We start from the raw sequence: 6,000 nt of genomic DNA, 5'->3' as shown, positions 1-6,000 counted from the left end.
AGCGTGTCTCAGAACTTTAATATGTCAATAAACATGAGGCAAAGGGGTGAACAGGTAGTGTTTTCCTAATGTATTACCATTCAAATGTTTTCTTTGTGGAACATCTAGTGCAGCTCATTGGACTTAGTTTTGAGAAAATAATTTAAAAATGCTGCCTTAGCTGACTAATTCCTTTCCTTCCCTCTTGCTCCCACAACCACAGGTTTCTGATAGTGACTGCCCACTTGAACTCCCCAGTATCACCCTACCTCACAGTTGTCTAAGACTCTGTTTTTCATCTCGTTCAAGAGCTTCTCTTTTGCCTGTAGAGAAGCCTCATTAAATGTTCTAAAAACTGCTAAATATAAGAAAAATGTCTTATAAATATTGTACCAGCCTTGCCTCCCCAGAATGAAACCCACTTGATCATGATGTATGATTTTTTTCATGTATTGCTGGATTCGGTTTACTAATATTTTGTTGAGAATTTTAGCATATAAGTTCATCAGGGATATTGGCCTATAGTTTTCTTACTTTGTAGTATCTTTATCTGGTTTTGGAATGAGGATTATGTTTGCCTCATAAAAGGAGTTTAGAAGTCTTTCCTTCTCTTGAATTTTTTGAAATAACTTGAGAAAGATAGGTGATAGTTCTTCTTTGAATATTTGGTAAAATTCACCTGTGAAGCCATCTGGTCCAGGACTTTTGTTTATTGGGAGTTTTTTGATAACTGTTTCAATTTCATTTGTTGTTATAGACCTGTTTAGGTTTTTTGATTCTTCCAGATTGATTTTTGAAAGATTATATGTTTCAAGGCATTTATCCATTTCACTTAAGTTGTCCAGTTTTTTGGCATACAGATCTTCACAGTATTTTTTTTAAATCCTTTTTTACTTCTGTGGTGTCAGTGGTTACTTCTCCACTTTCATTTTTAATTTTATTTATTTGAGTCCTCTCTCTTTTTTTCTTGGTGAGTCTGGTTAAAGGTTCATCAATCTTGTTTACCTTTTCAAAAAACCAGCTCTTGGTTTCATTGATCTTCTGTATTGTGTTTTTAGATTATATGCCATTTATTTCTGCTCTGATCTTTATTATTTCCTTCCTTTTACTTCCTATTGGGCTCTATATGTTGCTCTTTTTCTAGTTCTTTTAAATGCAGGGTTAAGTTGTTTATTTGATTATTTTCCACATAACCAAAAGGAAGAATAAAAACCACATGATAATATCAATAGATGCAGAAAAAGCATTTGATAAAATCAAGCACCCATTTATGATCAAAACTCTCAGCAAAGGGAGCATACCTCAACATGATAAAGTCTATCTATGATAAAACCACAGCCTACATCATACTCAATGGGCAAAAATTAGAAGCAATTCCCTTAAGATCAGGAACAAGGCAGGTTTGCACCCTTTTACCACTCTTACTCAACACAGTTCTGCAAGTCCTAACTGCAGCAATCAGACAAGAAAAAGAAATAAAAGGCATCCTAATTGGAAAGGAAGAAGTAAAACTATCATTATTTGCTGATGACATAATACGGAACATAGAAAGCCTAAAGTCTCAGTCAAACAACTACTAGACTTAATAAACAAATTCACCAAGTTGAATATGAACTGTCTGAGAAAGAAATTAAGGAAACAGTCCCCTTCACTATTGCAACAAAAAAATAAAGGAGCGAGGAGTAAGTTTAATCAAGGAGTGAAAGACTTGTACATGGAGAATTATAAAACATTGATAAAAGAAATCAAGGAGGATATAATCAAGTGGAAGCATATACCATGTTCATGGATAGGAAAAATAAACATCATTAAAATGTCTATATTACCTAAAGCAATCTATAAATCCAATGCAATTCCTATTAAAATACCAATGGCATACTTCAAATATATAGAACAAATATTCCAAAAACTTATATGGAACAAGAAAAAAAAAAACAGGAATGTTTCAGCAATCTTGAAAAAGAAGAGTTAAGTAGGGGGTATCACACTTCCTGATATCAAGTTATACTACAAGGCCATCATACTTAAAACAGCTTGGTACTGACATAAGAACAGGCATACAGATCAATGGAACAGAACAAAAAACCCAGAAATAAATTTACCTTTATGGCCAATTGATATTTGACATAGGAGGTAAGAGCATACAATAGAGTAAAGACAGTCTCTTTAACAAATGGTGTTGAAAAATTGGACAGGTACATGCAAAAAAATTAAAATAGACCACCAACTTACACTATACACAAAAATAAACTCAGAATGGATAAAAAATTTAAATGTAAGTTATAAAACCATAAATATTTTGAAAGAAAAATAGGCAGTAAACTCTCCGATATCTCTCGTATTAATATTTTTGATGATTTTTCTCCACAGGCAAGTAAAATAAAGGACAGAATGAACAAATGGGGCTATATCAAGCTAAAAAGCTTTTGCACAGCAAAAGACAATATAAACAAAATAAAAAGACAACCCACACAATGTAAGAATATATTTGCTAATACATCTGATAAAGGGTTAATAACCAAAATTTATAGAGAATTTGTAAAACTGAACACCAGGAATGTAAACAATTCAATAAAAAAATGGGCAAAAAAAATGAATAAATACTTCTCCAAAGAGGACATATAGATGGCCAATAGGCATATATATCACACATACACATATGTATATATATGAAATCTGATGCATTTTCCAACTGAAATTAAATGGTATATGATTTTTTTTACCTAATGATTAAATCAGAACTAATAAAGAGTAAGCCTACCTGAGAATAAGAGTTTTAAAGAGTTTTGGTATGTCAATTCAGACTTGCTGAACTCTTATAGTAAATTCTGAATAAGCATTGTTTTGTACACAACATTATATACAGATACTATCTACCTTGTAGGATAGAGTCTTTTATCTGGTTGAGATACTTGGGCAAAGGTAATACAAGAATAGCCTGCTATTCTTGATACTGTTCAATATTTTTATATAAAGTATATATGTTTATGGTTCTCACCATTTATAAAAATTAAGCCCCACTGTACAATGCAATGATATGTTATTGAGATATAAATTTTGAAATGTCTCTTAGAAATATCTTCTTTTGATTTGTTGCCAAAGTCTGATGGACAGCTACTTGTATGCATTGTTTGACAATGTGCGATCACACCAATTACCATGATTATAACTGGTTTTCCTTGATAGTCTTTGGGCTGTCCACCTATTCAACAGTAATGTTTCCATAGTAATTAATTTTCTTTATTTTATTTTATTTATTTATTTTCTGAAGCTGGAAACTGGGAGAGATGGTCAGACAGACTCCCACATGCGCCCGACCGGGATCCACCCGGCACGCCCACCAGGGGGTGATGCTCTGCCCACCAGGGGGCGATGCTCTGCCCCTCCGGGGCATTGCTCTGTTGTGACCAGAGCCACTCTAGCGCCTGGGGCAGAGGCCAAGGAGCCATCCCCAGTGCCCGGGTCATCTTTGCTCCAATGGAGCCTCGCTGCGGGAGAGGAAGAGAGAGACAGAGAGGAAGGAGAGGGGGAAGGGTGGAGAAGCAGATGGGTGCTTCTCCTGTGTGCCCTGGCTGGCAATCGAACCCAGGACTTCTGCACGCCAGGCCGACGCTCTACCACTGAGCGAACCGGCCAGGGCCCGTAATTAATTTTCTTAAGTAATAATATGTTTCAACTATAAATGTGTTGGGCAAGAATAATTACTTAACTAGGATATTTTTATAGAGAATATTTCCTGCATTAGTATTAAAAAAATAGATTATTTGAGACAAATCAATTATCCTTTTTTCTTCTACATTAAGAAAGGAAGAAAAGTAACATTTTTTGTGTGTGATGGAGTGAAATTTATCAGGAATCTCTACACCAGGATATTAAGTGTTTTCCAAGATATCAACAAAATGGTATTTACCTTCTTATTTCAATGCATATGATTTCTTATGAATCTCTAAAACAGAAAAATGAGTTGTAAAATTATCAAGATATGGTGGGTTATCACTTGTTATCTAATTTTATCTAGATTCACATTTGGTTTTATTTGGACCATTTTGTAAACTACAATATTTGAGTTTGTAAGAACTTATAAGAAATACATTGTGACTTTTTCTTGGAAGTATGACCCATATCTTTACTGGGATCATTTTAGAATAGTTCTTAACCAATTTTACTAGGGCCTTACTAACTGAGGGATATGTGTAGCCAGTTAGGTGATAAACATCTAGACACCAATTTTGTATTTGTACGTCATAGATTAATTCAATATATTTATTTCCTTGTATATATTATTGACATAGTATTTGTTTTTCACTTATAGTTTTGTGATCTAAACAAATTTTCTTTCTTAAAACAAGTAAGGCTGAACAAAGGTAGGAGCCTTTCTCATGTGGATAATCGGAAAGTGGAGATCTAATAGCAGCATTTGAAATTTGTAGCCATTTTGCATTTCATAATATTTTCAATCTCTTATGGTTAGAGATATGCCCAGAATGAAGATGGAGGCTTTTGGGTGTTATGTTTGAATCAACTCTGTAAATCATAGCAATTTGTTTTAAACCTTTTCATGGAACAATCTGTAGAATTCTGAACTGAGATTTCTATATCTATTATTATTAAGGTATCCTTGAGAAAGAAAAATTCTCTTTTCCTTTACTTTTAACCATGTAGGGTAAAAGTATTTTATATATATATCAGTTCCTCCTGGCTGTGTAGCCACAGGGGGATGACAGCCCTGCTCCTGTGTGAAGCCATGCGACATTGTCCTGCCTTGTTGGGGCAGGTTTTACTTTATGCCCCAAGTAACTCCAGAAGCAACCAGTAATGCAAAACGTTGTACACTTGAAACCTGTCTGGTTTTGTGAACCAATGCCATCCCCCACAATTAAAAAAATTAAAATAAAACTTTCTTAGTCACAGAGGTCTGAAGTGATTGTGATTCTCTATGACCTCATACTTGGGCATCTCTGTTTTACCTGGGTTTCAGGAAGGAGAGCATCTTGTTAGGGAGTGCTTTTTCCACCTGACTGAGGAAATCTATTCACATGGCCCTGGAATGTTGACCTTCTGTCTCCTTCACCAGGTTTAAACAGGCTCTTCAGCAGGGCTTGATGATTTTACAATCTATAAGCCATTAGCTAAAGCTATACCAAACTATGAGAATCAATACCAGCATGTGTGGGATTTCACTTTGATTGCTCATGAATCAATAATGAATATTATCCCTCAATATAACGGGAGTGAAAAGGCTCTAATTTCTCTGACCTTCTGGCTAGATTTTTTTTTTATTCTTCCTGGCAACCTCCAAATAATAGCAAAGGCAACTATTTTTAAGACATAATGTTGTTGATTTGTCTAGAATGATTCAGCTGAGTTATCTTTCTGTTTTCTTTGTTGTTTGAATTAGTTTATTATTTTTACTTTGGGGGAGGGTATTTGCTAAACTATCTACATATTTGAGAAAACAATGCATTTCTAACATGATATTTATTTCTCTTTTGGCCAGCACTAATTTTGTCTTCCTTTGTAGATGAAAAAGGTTATCTCATCCCACTGTATTTCTAGACTAGTAATGACTTTTGGTCTACTCCATTGGATTTTCTCAACATTACCTCACTTCTGATACAGTAAAAACTACCTATATTATTTTTAGAAATAGATCAAAGACAGTGATAGTTCCTAAAGTTACATTTCGCTCTCTCATTTTCCAGCCCTCTTATAGGCTGTAAGGGCTGTGTATTTAATTTTGATCAGTAGGCTTAAGTGACACTTTGGTAATCTTTTTAGCTCTCTCTCTTCCTCTGTCCCTCCAAACAAGGAAACTTAGTGTTTGGATGATGGAGAATCCTGGTTTCCTGAGTCACTCCATTGAACGGTGTTACCTTGAAAGCTGACTAGGTTTATAAAGATCTCTACATGTGTGAGGAATAAATGTTTCTAATACTAGGCTCCTGATAGTGTGGGGTTGTTTGTTACTAAACTAAAACCTAGCCTGTCCCTGAGAGCTCTTTGTCATTAATAAAGACTGTT

This window comes from Saccopteryx bilineata, chromosome 5 (assembly GCF_036850765.1).
Source record: "Saccopteryx bilineata isolate mSacBil1 chromosome 5, mSacBil1_pri_phased_curated, whole genome shotgun sequence".
Lineage (NCBI taxonomy): Eukaryota > Metazoa > Chordata > Mammalia > Chiroptera > Emballonuridae > Saccopteryx > Saccopteryx bilineata.
The sequence above is the reverse complement of the archived record's forward strand: the minus strand, read 5'-3'. Positions refer to the sequence as shown.